At 44.1% G+C, this 13,511-nt stretch overlaps 1 protein-coding gene across 4 annotated transcripts in view; it reads right to left on the bottom strand.

Moving 5' to 3' along the window:
* ST6GALNAC1 (ST6 N-acetylgalactosaminide alpha-2,6-sialyltransferase 1) overlaps positions 1-13,511 on the bottom strand; it is a 45,095-nt gene that overhangs the window by 20,202 nt on the left and 11,382 nt on the right. The gene's annotated exons all lie outside the window — the stretch shown is intronic.

Raw genomic sequence — 13,511 nt, forward strand, 5'->3', positions numbered from 1 at the left:
TGCCTGATTTCCTGCCAGCTTATGGGCAGCCTACCTGCCGGACAGCCACAGAGTCAGGGACCCCAAGGCTCCCTGGGTCTGCAGCGCCCGCGCAGCCTACTGGGGGACAGTGGTGGAGCCAGTTCTCCGCTCCTTTTTGTGGAAAATTTCAAAATTTATGGGGTTTGCACCAAAACCAAATTTGGAAATACCAAAATCCTCCATGAAAGAGTGACCTTTGTCTGCCCAGCTCCACTGCCTACATGCTTTGACTCTGAACCACTTATAAAGCTATGTGGACAGGATAGTCTCCATGGCCTGTGACCTCTCTGCTGGGACTACCAGTCAGACTGCTTCTTCATTACGGCCAGTTGTGGGACTGGTTTTTGAGCAACGGGCCTCTGTCCCACTGGGAACTGTATTGAACTTCCACCTCTCCATTTCACACAGGCCCCTGGACAACAACTTTTGATCACTACTGAGTTAGGCCACGGCTGGATTTGAACATGGGTGTGTGGATAGGACAACTGCGTTCAGTGTGTGAAATTACAAATGGGAGGAGGCAGTACCTGAGACTTGGTACAATCTGTCCCCTTTCAAAGGCAAAACTATCTGCTCTTTGGAGGTATTTTTATGAGCCACAGGGCTCATTATCATCTCTGGGAGGGGTAATTTAGCAGCTTGGAAAGAGAGAGCAGTGAATTCCTCGAGAGGCAGGGAAATCACCCCAAAGTGGTCTTCATTTTCACAGTGGCATTTTAACAAGAGGCCCTCCCCCATGCATCAGTACAGTTAATCCAGGTTTGATGGCTGTACTGTAGAACATACAGCATGCCTATAATATCTTACAAACTTCAGGAGGAGAACACTGCATCACCATGATTTTTCAAGGCATTTCCAACACTTTTCTAAGACACTAAACGGGCAAAAACCCTGGGAAATTATTGAGCTGTGCAGTCCCCTTCTTCCTCCATTTTTGTGTGCCCAGCTCAGGTAATTTCCCACACAAGCACTCGTTTGTGCATGCAGTTACCTAATTTTCATATGCAGGCAAGACATTTTGCTATTGTAAACAGGCGTTATCACGGTTTGTGATTCACACTTGGCTCTAACAGTCCTTTCAATGGCTTGTCCAGAGAATCTTGTGTATTTGCACTGGTGTTATGACTATACCAGCTGCAAAGAAATAGAAAATCAGGTCCATTGTTCCTTTAAAACTCATGAACAATTCAACCTCGTCACAGATCTCCATTTACACAGTATTAACTCTTTGTCTATAGAAATTACTCAAAATGGGATTGACCCACAGGGCTGTTACCCATCCCTCAGCTCCACTGACTCCAATGTGAGCTGCAGGTGCACAGCACCTCTTAAAAACCAGGATCAGCATGAAAGCTTGTTCTGTTACCACAATACTCCTAACCCTGTAAAGGTCTAATACAAAGAATCTCAGAATAGCACTGACAAGGAGAACTACCTTTATTTCATTGGTTCCCTGCCATGCAGTGGACAGGCGTGTAACCCACTTCTCGCCCCCATCCCAGCCGGCACATGGAGAGGAGAATCGACCCTAAAGAACCATTCATTTGCTTTTTAAAAAAAAACCACTTTCAATATATTCTCGTGGATGAGACACTCTCCTAATTGTATATCAGTCCCTCAAGAGTCGACCAAGGTCTCAATTCCACACTGAGTGATAGGTGGGCAGACTATGGTACCTGGGCTCAGCCTGGCTCCATGCCCACCCAGCCGTATTGCAAAGCAGCTCTGGAGCCTTAACAATTAACAACAGTCAAAATACAGCTTGAGTGGTGAAATATAGTCGTTAAATTCCCAGCGCCAAATTCATCCCTGACATGACTCCACCAACTTCAATGGAGGTACACCTGAGACCAATGGAGCCCATTATCACAGAGTCAGATTCAGAACGAATTCAGCTTCTGGTTCATTTGTCCCATGTGATGCTCTCTCAACTCCTGTATGATTACCATGCTACCTTAGTTAACCTACTGTGACTGTCTCTACCCCTATGTTCACCCCTTTTACAGGACTGTGATAATTTTTGTATAAAGTATGCCTTGTGAGGTATCATTTAAAAAATCATAACTTGCTGCTCATTATTGTCCTGGTAAATTATGTGTCGCAACACTGCATGTAAAGTTATATGATTCCTCTCTATGGTATTACTAGACACGTTCCCAATCTGGGAGAAGGAGCCACAAACTAGTTCCCCAGAGAAAAAAGGCAATGCCTCAGCCAGGTGTCAGCAAAATCAAATAGTCCATCGCTTGGTTCAGTGGCTATTCTTTGGCAGGAAAGAGGATGTGGGTGACAAAGAAACAGCTCCTGTCCATACAGACTTTCTGTCTCCTGAACATCTGCTGAAGAGGATTTTTGAAGAGGAGAAAAGACTGTAAGAGGAGACACCCTATGTTATTCCTCCCTTTCTCTCTATCCAGGGTATCCACAACACCTGGAAAACAAAGGAAGCAGCTTTGGACTGGGGAGTGATCCTGACTGAAAGTGATTCAGCCAGTAGGACTGCTAAACCATGTGGTGAGAGACATTTTTGCTTTGAATTCACTTAGCTTGTTAAGTTGGGCATTAGTTGCATTTTTCTTATATTTTTCTCGTAACCAATTCTGACTTTTATGCCTCATCACTTAAAATCTCTCTTTGGTAGTTAATAAACTTGTTTTTTCCATAAACCAGTGTGTTTGGACTGAAGTGTTTGGGAAACTCCATTTGGGGTAACAGGATTAGTGCATATCATTTTCTATTAATAAAATGACAGACTTTATATGAAGCTGTATTGTCCAGGGGAGAGCTAGGCAGTACAAGCAGTACATTTCTGGGGAAAAGTCTGGGACTGGGGATTTGCTGGTGTTGTTCTGCAATGTAATTCATGAGTGGCTGGCTACAGCACTCTCACACCATAACTGGGAGTAACTGACACGCTGGAGGCCATGTGAGAGCAGACCAGGCATGGTCACTCTCACAGCGAAGCAGTGTAAAAGGCACCCCAGCTTGGAGAACTAAAGGGCCACCGCTGTTCATCAGTCCAGATTATACCCTAGTAATGTCACACCTACTCAAATTGATCTGTGTATAAACTGAACCACCTCCACCCAAACAAAGGAGCTTGGACATTTTAAAATAACTCTCTCCACACGTTCATGCATTTATTTTATCCCAACGAACAGCCTGTCCCAACCCACTTTATTCTAACAGACAACAACAGAAAATCACCACCACCAACACAGGCTGTTTTGCATATTATAAGGATAAATTATATTATAAGGATTAGATAAGTTATTACAGGGAAAGGTTAAAGTATTAACCCTGCTGGTTAGAGGGAACAGGATCATACTGTTTCAGTGGAAAGACTGCCTTCTGTTGAATTCTTATCAGTCATTAAGCACAGCTATCAGTCAAATGTTTGTGTGGACGGTGAAATTAAAGGAGGCCTGAAAGGAGAACATTCAAGGTAGTGTTTGGGTAAGAACCAGTCTAGTTAAAAAAAGGAGAAGTTGTTCGTTTCACTGAAGTCTGTAGTAAAGTCATTACAGGGAAATCTGGTTTCAAGGAGTTACACCCATGCTGCACTCATTCACACGGCACCTGCTGCTCCAAGCGGAACGATTGGGAGCTGCAGGTGCTCAGCCGCTCTGAAAATCAGGACCTAAGACCCAAATTGAACCCTGGCATAACTGCAAAGGAGAAAAATAGTGTTAAGCCAAGGATGAATTTGGCCCTCAGTGTCTCAGCTGTTATTGGGCTCAGTACATGAAACAATGAGTGACGTGCTGTGGACTGTGCTATGCAGGATGTCACACTAGATCAGTGGCTTTCAGCCTTTCCAGACTATGTACCCCTTTCAGGAGTCTGATTTGTCTTGCATACCCCCAAGTTTCACCTCACTTAAACTACTTGCTTAATAAAATCAGAAAAAATACAAAAATATCACAGCATACTATTACTGAAAAATTGCTTTCTCATTACCATATAATTATAAAATAAATATTGTACTTGGATTTCAGTGTATAGTATTTAGAGCAGTATAAACAAGTCATTGTATGAAATTTTAGTTTGTACTGACTTCACTAGTGCTTTTCATGTAGCCTATTGTAAAACTAGACAGATCTAGATGAGTTGATGTACACTCAGGCAGACGCGTACCCCTGGTTGAGAACCACTGGACTAGATGATCATAATGGTCCCCTTTGGGCCTTAAAATCTTTGCATCTATGAAAAGCCAGACCCAAAAAATGAGGGACCAAAGTCAGCAGTTTCTGCAAACCTTCTGGCCTTTATATCTCTACCAGCATGAATTTCTAAACACATGCAAATAGCGTATGACCAGAGACACCAAATCAGCTGAGAATTTTTCTCCGATTATTAAGAGTGGGCATCTAATTACTGAAGAAATTGGAACACAGATGCAGTACAACAGATGTAAAAGAAATCCCATGTTACCCCTGCATGCTTGTCGTTACACAGAAAGCAGCCACCTTAGGGTTAGCAAGGTCCCTGGGGATCGGAAAAGAAATATTTTCTTTGTTCTGTTAAGGAATTTTGCCAGAGATGGCAGCGATAAGACTCATTAGATAGGGTAGAGTGGGACTGTAACGTGTCTGAATCTGCTGCAGGTACACCAGACTAGAGCTGGGTGAAACTTTGCATTTTTCAGGGCACCAAAACTATTTGTGAATTGGGGGATGAATTCAGTGAATAGTTTCAGGTGAAAAAGAAATGGATTAACAAAAAAAGTCAAAATGGTTTGTAATGACCATTTTAAAACTAAACATTTCAACTTTTCATTTAGAAATGTTGCTTTGTTTCAAAATGTAGCTCTATATTTTTTTAAAAAAGGATGAAAGACACCTGAAAACACAAAACAAAGCTCTCAAAATTTTGTTTTTTTTTATTTGTTTTTGGTGTTTTGTCAATTAAAAAACAAAAATTTATTTTTGGCATGAAAACCAAAAAAGATTCCACTTTGGTTCAAATTAAACAAGTTTGTTTCTTCAGCTCAGCTCCTCTCCTCCCCGCCCCACAAACCAAAAAATTACTTATTTGCTCAGCTCCACACCAGACAAAAGACAAGTTTGTCAAACTAACAATAAACTTCTAGGAGAAGCTGAAAGAGGATTTACAAAGACAAACTCCTTGTAGACATTAATTCCCTTGTAGTATTAGTTCAAGGTCAACAGCCTTGGGGTTTTTGTCAACAGTGTTTGCTGGAAATGACACGCCATGGATCTTAGCCAGCTAGCCTGTTTAGATCACTTCATTCAGATATGTGAACGGTCACAGGATGGATCCAACCAGACATAGGCCTGTATTGTAATATTCTGATCCAGGACCAAAATTCAGGGGTGACTTCAGTGGGAGTTGAAGGAAGTCAGCCCTGAGGATAACGCTCTTTGGTAATAAAGATAGTATAATTCCAGAGATACACAGGGTTCTCTCCACTGAAAACAGATAGTTTCCCCTTTATCTTCATAAGTAATGAAAACAGGCCTGGGGTAATGTTTCGCCTGCACATTACTGATACTAGATGATATAAAACCTACTTTGAAAACAAAAAGGTATTTAGAGTTTCCAATGAAATCTAGTATTAGCTCATCCAGTCTATGTTATATCTGTGGACTATATTTTGCTTTTGAAGGTGAATGAGATAGTGATCTGGTGGAACTTTTCCATCTCTAATTTGTGATCCAATACATTTCATTACACACATTGGATGTGCAAAAACTATATATTTACTTGTTTTGCAAGTAAACAAACCAGATCCTAGAAAGGGCTGCAGGAGAGGCTGATTTTGCATCAGATTGCAGAAAAAGCAAGCTGGCTATGCAAGTCCCTGACTCCATTGTTCAAAAAAGTGTCATTGGAGGGAAGGAGCTAACATGATCTTTCTCTGTGTCTCCTTGAAGGAAACATAAGGAGTTATATCTATGTGCACTTCCTATAGATAGCACCATTGCACATCTATCTATCTAGCCATCTGTGAACTTAGCCATCCTTGGATCATTTCAAAGGAAAAAAGCAGCTGTCTGCAAGCAGAATGCAGGAAATTATTTGTATCATTCACCAAACTCAAGCCAGCCACACGTTGACAGAAGACTCCTCACAATGATCGAAGAATGGGATAAGGCTGAGTCCTGCCACTAAGTAAATACTGTGAAAGGTATTGCAAACACCTGCACTGGTTTTGAGAACCTTATTGTCTTTTATATTTAACGTATGAAAACCTCAACATACCATTCTGTTGAGATGGGCCAAGCAGTCTGAGCCACAGAACATTCATCACCCTTACTATCAACAGTGGTGACTTGGAGGTGTATGCTTCTGGCCTGCAGGGGAGGAGGAGATGGGGGGGAAGGGGAGAGCTGTGAAATCTGGAATCACGAGGGGATTACTGCAAAATCTCAAAGGCTGGCTATGCAGATACCTGCCTTTGCAGCCTGAGAACCTGGGGAACAGAAGATTTTACCTGCTTTCAAGAAGCTGGGAGGGAAAAGTTTTGAGATATGGAGGCTGAGTTAGAGAGACTCAGGACCCTCTTTCTAATCCAACAAACAGACATCATCTTTCATCCAGAGCAGGAGTTGGGGGCAGCCCTTGCTAAAGGGTTGGAAGGACTTTAGTCTGCCAGGGCTCCCTAGGACTGATGGATGATTTCTGATACATATAAATCCTTTTGTTTTCAATCCTGAACACATGCGCTGCTTGCAAAGAGCTGTGTGGTAACTTGTAACTGCTGGCATAAACCGTTTATAGCTCTTGGAGAGAAAACACCACACATGGGCTGAACTCAGTCACATCTGCTTGCTGGGGAGAACCACAGGGAATGGCAGCTTTAAACCCCAGAGCTAAAGAGAGGAGGGATGAAGGTCTGTGCCCAGAGAGAGGTGAAGACTAGAGGCCTGAGACCTGGATAGGCATTCCTAAAACAGACCAAGGAGGGGGTCAAAGGAGCAATTACCCAGAAAGCGTGACAAATACAATTGAATCAAATGGGCAAAATATCCTTTGCGTGAAACAATGCCTAGGACTGGAGCAGAGTAAGGGCTTGTCTACATGAAGGTGTTAAGCCATTGGCACAGCTATACCAAGGTAGCTACACCAGTGAATTCCCCATTTCCATCAGAGGCTAAAACGCCAGCACAGAGGAGTTCTCATGTTTTATGAAGGCACGCGGCAGCCGTCAGGCATGAGTGTCAAGCAACAGCAAGTATCATCACCTCCATCCCACTCCAGCTCATGTGGCAGAGTCTACTCCAGCCTTATAGCAAGTCTGGTCATTTGCCACCATGCTGGAAACCATGTTTTGGGAAAACCTACCCGTCTCCTGCTGGGAAGTCTCAAACAAGAAGTTGGCTAGGCCAGGAGAATAGTGCATTGTGCTGGAAGGGTGGAAGCATCTTAGGACGCACTCAGCAGCACTTTGTGGGCACGTAACTCCTCTGTATCCAATGGAGTTACCCAGCTTAAATCCAGTGCCGACATAGGGGCCAGTGTCACAGAGCTCGCGGGTCACTTTTCTTTTAGCACAGTCTTGTTGCCCCCTTTTCAACCTAAGCAGTCTAGTCAAAGTTTGGGGCCATGTGCAGGTTCCAGCTGGGAGCAGAAGTTGGTGGTAGTTGGGTATTTCTTTGATGCAGTTTTGTTTATTTATGAAGAATGTACGACGTCCTTTGAAGGCCGAGCAGGAAACAGCTTTGTTTGCTCTCAAGACCAAGAACACACTTTTCAGCCTGCACGCCTGACCCATCAACCTCTTCCCAGCTCTCTTCCAGAGTCAGGCACCGTGCTTTCAGCTGCTCCTTCAGGTGGTCTCTGCGACTCAGTCCGTTCTGGTCAGTTTCTGAGAAGCCTGTCTTCCCGGTTCCCCACCCCCAACACATCTACTAAACAATACTCAGAAAAAAACTCCTGGGCGGGCAGGCAGGCTCTCTCTCTCGTATGCACACTCACACACCTTTTGTCATAGGTGGATCTTTACTTACAGTTGTGTTAACATTTATCAGTCTCAATGGGGTTTTAACTCAACCCCTTACAGGATTTCACCCAGCTCATAACCGTCTTGAACAGCTGGTCCACCGATAGGGCTTCATAGCCAACTCAGAAGAGGGAGGTGGTGCTGCCTCATCAATGGAGGGACAATACTACTTTGAGTGACAGCACTTTCCCTTCAAGGATCTACACTGAATAAAGGAGGTTTATTCCCAACTGACAAAGGAGAGGTTAAGGGATTCGCTTAAGTTAGACAGTGAGTGGCAGAGCAGGAAATGGATCTCCAGATGCCCATTGCCCAGCTCTAGCCAGGGAGGCTAGAATCATAAAAGTGATTCCTGGAGCAGACGCTAAGTAAGAGAATGATGGATCATTTAAAAGGTCTAGAAAATATGACTTATGGAGGAAAGACTGAAAGGTCTAGAAAATATGGAGGAAAGACTGAAAGAATTGGGTTTGTTTAGTCTGGAGAAGAGAAGACTGAGGGGGGACAGGATAACAGTTTTCAAGTACATAAAAGGTTGTTACAAGGAGGGGGAGAAATATTGTTCTCCTTAACCTTCGAGCTTAAATTGCAGCAAGGGAAGTTTAGGCTGGACATTAGGAAAAACTTCCTAACTGTCAGACGGGATAAGCACTGGAATATATTGCCTAGGGAGGCTGTGGAATCTCCATCATTGGAGGTATTTAAGAGCAGGTTAGACAATCACCTGTCAGGGATGGTCTAGATAATACTTAGTTCTGCCTTGAGTGCAGGAGACTAGACTAGAAGACATCTTGAGGTCCCTTTCAGTCCTATTCTTCTATGATTTTATGTAGAACACAGAGCCTTCAGCACTGCCTTCCATCTTTGGAGGTCTCTTGCTGCAGTCTTAGCTTCTTCCTCTGGCATTAATAGTTTTCAGTTCTGCTTCTGTTGTGCATTTCCAGGTTGTCCTTGGTCTACCTCATTGCCTCTTGCCCGGGGGATTCCAGTCCAGTGCCTGTCTTGTTATGTTGTTTGGTTCTATCTGCCATTTGTGTTGTAGCTCTCTCCATTTTCGTTCCATAATTTTCTGTCCTATCAATTTGTTTCCTCATCCTCCAAAGCTCTTCTTTTGTGTTTTTTTTCCTAGCCATCTGATATTGAGGATTTGTCTAAGGCAGTGTTTATAAAAACATGTTTAGAAAACAAGGTCTTGACAAAAGACTGATTTTACAATTAGCTAGGTTTTAAAAAAAGGCAAAGTAATTTTTTTAGATTATTTAAGGGTAAGAGGCAGGCAGGCAACTACAGGAGAAAATAATGATGTGGGAAGGGGATGGGGAGGTATAATGTATCCCTTTTAATGTTTGTTGTTGCTGTCCTTAACTGTGTGGCAAAGTATGTAAAAGTCTATTCACAGATAACAGACGTTATGGTTTCTTAGCTTTATGTAGCACCTTGTAATAGGGCGCCCCCACCCCACCTTGCACCCCCTCCAGTGGCGGAACAAGCACACCCATCTCAGTTTCCATCTTTCAGAGTCCCCAGTAACTCCACGTAGGCTTTCTTGACTCATTAATACCCTCTTGGGGGACAGTTTATTACCAAAAAATAGTTCAAATGATCCATAACAAAAGTCCCAAATACAGGCCATATAGTACTTCAAATCCCACATTCTCTAGGTCGTCAGCATAGCACATATCACACTCTGATGTCTTCCAGCACACCTGGACTCTTCTTTGGTCTTCTGTCCTCCTACCAGGACAGCCACCCCAGCCCTTCCAGCTGCAGTGTAAGCCTGCTCCTCCACTGGGAACCTCCATGGCCACTCCGCTAGGAGTTCATCCTCACCAGGGGAGCATCCTTCATTCCCACTGACCATCAGCCCTCTACAGGATGGAGACATCAGCAGGTAAGCCCTTCCGCGGCTACTCTGCCTTCAGTTATCTCTGGCCCTTGGCTTCATCTCTCTGGCATAGAAGTCAGCAGGCAGCTCCCTTCAGCCCTGGCTCTCTGTCTTTGGGAGGTCAACTGGCAAAACCTTCAGCCTTCCCCCAGAAACCTTTAACAGGCTCCTGGTCTCTGGCAGGCCTCATCTGCCAGCCTCACCTCTCGAGGCCCCAGGTGTCCTCCTTTAAGCCCAGTGAGGGTCAAATCACCTGTCACAGATGTACTGACCTCTTCCCTCTTAAAGGGTCAATGTCACCCCATGACACACCTCATCCTAAAACACTTTACAAGCCACAAACTCCAGTTGCTTCACTCACTCTTGAAATGCAGTCATCTCTGTGAAGGAGTGCAACAGCTGTTTAACAGCATGCAACACTTTAGAGGGGGAAGTAAAGAACAACACAGTAGCCAGGAGAAACTGTGGAGAGAGTACAGAGTGATCTAATGTAACTAGCCAAACTGGAATTTGGTCAGGGCAATGCTAACAGGCCTACTCTTGCCAAAAGAGTAATACGATATGTAATGGTCACAAGTATTTTGGCTTTAGACCTCATGTGAAAGATGGCACCTCCATTGCCACACTGTCCTCTATCACTGTACCCCAGATCGTTGATACAGTCCTGACTCGGAGTGCCGTCAGCTGAATTACCACCAATACATCTGGGGTGGGTTTCTGGGTTTGTTTTTTGCCCAATCTTTTCTTACTAGCTGACAACGTCTCCAGGCAATAGGTTTATTTTATTAGATATCATTTAGAATGTATTTAACAGGTGCCTTAGTAACATGTTAAATAAATACAATAAACTTTAATTTGTCACTTGCACAAGTTCGACTATGGCAGAGGCCCCACCTGTATGTTTGGATTTGGGGATCAGCTATAATCGAACACTAAGTAACCTGACATGCTGTTTGCCCAATACTACATAATAACATCATAAAAAAGAACTGAACTTTCCCCCTATACAAGGTAAATATACCTAGGTAAAATTGTGTCTTCTATGTTTTTAACCTCAAATCTCATATATGATCAGTTTAATATCTAACATATCCTGTGTGCCAGAAAGACTATCCCCTACGCTAGCAAGGAGATGGGCTTTTCAATCCGTTACCATATGATCTTATTTCTTGCATATGCACTTCAATGACAATTGTAACACTGCTCCTTCAGAAAAAAGGAGTCCAATCCTGCCAGCTGTCGCATGCCTCCTGCAGAATGCAAAGTACTGTCAACTCGTAACATTTTCAGTTTATTTAATGGGGAATGTTTGGTTTATGCTTATAAAGTAAACACCGTTACATAAAAAGCCTCTTGGCCCAATCTTCTGTAACTAGCACTTTGTACCCTGCAGATGTTCTTAAAGTACATCTCTGCTCTGAACAGAGACTCAAACATAGCATCCTGGGCTCCATATTCAATGTGTAGCAGGGCCTCTAGGCTAAATGGGTTCAAGTTACAAGCAAAATGATGTTTATTCTAATTGCCAGCTCTGCAAACTCCACCTAGAATGGCAGATTCAAGCCAGGCTCTTTGCCTTGGGCATTGTCACCAGTAACAAGACTCCTGCAGGCCAAATTCTGCCTCAGTTACCCTGGTGCCAGCCATGGGAACTCAATTCACAGTTCTAGTGCTGATGCACCAGTCAAACTAGAGTCCAGCTCCCACCACACAGGGCCAGGTTGGCTCCACAGGGCTAACGGGACTAAAGAAGCAGAGTCACTAAAACCATCAAGTGGAAATGATACTTGCGGGGAGCAAAGTTGGGAAATGAGAATGTGCCATTTTCACACCGTCCATTTCCTGATTATAACTGCATTTAAACTTGACTTTTAATCACGTACTTTCTAGCACTACTGTAAATAACCTCAGGGGTGTGCTTTGGTCTCTAACCCACTCTTTTTTCTAGATACACATATGCAGCTCTTTGTAGTACTGCCTTTGTGTCTTTTGTGATCAAAGGCTGCATGGCACTTCATGCACACAAAGGGGCAGAGTTAAGGACATTAGGGGAATGTCTGATGCTGAATGTCCCAACTCTTGTGTGACCAAATACTCAACTTTACTGCATTAAGGTAGAGATTTTGTTGTTATTGGGGGCGGGGCAAGGTGTGCACACTATTTTTATTTTATTTATTTATTGGAGGGAGGTGGGGAAGGAGGTTTGCACTAATGGGTGAATTCTTGATTGCACGGCCCAGAACTCATATCCCTGCCATGTGTTGGCAAGTTTCTTGGGTGATGAATTCCCTCCCCTGCCACAACCCTTTCCCTATCTCCCTCCATACTCCTCCAAAGCATGGCGAGCCTTTACCCCAGAAGGGAGAATGGTGGGTGGATCTACATAGTCCTGATGCTGCCCTCTATCCTCCCACACGGGGGACAGGAAGAACAGTTGGGGACTATCGCACTGTTTCTTTATATCCTGCCTCCCCCCACTTTCTCCCAATGCAGCAGAACTATGCTGCTTCCACTGCAGTCTTTCAGGACCTCCTCTACAGCAGCAGAGGGCAGGACTTGCCTCGATATGCTTATCTAGGCCAGTGACCTGAACAGGGGTTTTCTTGGGAAGGTTAATGAGAAAGTTGGTACAGAACCTGCAGGTATTTCACTACAAATATGAATGCATTTTCAGCCTGCCATGGAAGATTTGTCAGCTACAGTCACTCCCTCTGGAAATAAGAGGGCTGACTTACTGAGCACTAGAGCCCACAAAAGGCTGTAGGATGAGCTGGAGAAAAGGTCCACTAGAGCCCCCAGTAACATACTGGGCAGCATTCATCCTTTCCTCCTATTGTGCAGAGCCCACCTTTGGTCAGACCTTGGTGCTCTTCCTCCCAGCAAGATCCTCACTTTCAACTTTGCTAGGGTGCCATCCCCTGAAATGGATTGTGCTTGAGAACTAGAGAGCGTTGCCCCCCTCCACCACACAGTGGACAGATCTTATGTGGAGTTTTGTCTACACTAGACTTCTTTCCTTTTGCAATTTCCAACCATTACGATCATTGGTGCCACACTTCTGGCGGTAGCAACAGTGAAAGCAGTAGTGCAGATGGGCTGGTGTCTGTAACACATTGTGTGAACAATCTCTGAGAAGCATGAGATAGCATGAAATAGCATGGTAGCCACCCAGAGCCCTGCCCTGACAAGCCCTCTCAACAAGTAGAGTGCCATGGATGGGACTTTCCCAGAAAAAAAAAAGATGGCTAGTGCTTTTCTCAGTGATGAACAACTCTGAAGCAGGATCCTTGGGTACCCATTTTCCGTATCCCAGGGTAGATGCAAGATTTCCCGCTTTCAAATAATGGAGTCTCCACACATGGAGACCTCTCCAAGGTCTAGGTTGCATGGCCAAAAAGCAAAGGTTGGATCACAGTGAATGTTTTGCCATGCCACTACAGTAGACCTGCCTGTCCTCTCAGCTACATCTACCACCATATGGTTTCCTCGCTGGGTTGCTTTTTAAATTTTTTGGGGGAGGGAGGGGTGGAGAAGAGACTAAATGGTTTTTTTAGATCAGGACTACAACCCACACATGAAGTGAACTTAGACAAAAGTTGGGCTCAAACTTCCAAAACTGTCTTGTTTCCAGCCCTCCTC

The sequence above is a fragment of the Emydura macquarii genome, unplaced genomic scaffold (genome assembly GCF_026122565.2).
Source record: "Emydura macquarii macquarii isolate MOO-44397 ecotype Brisbane River unplaced genomic scaffold, CSIRO-AGI_Emac_v2 contig_1230, whole genome shotgun sequence".
NCBI lineage: Eukaryota > Metazoa > Chordata > Testudines > Chelidae > Emydura > Emydura macquarii.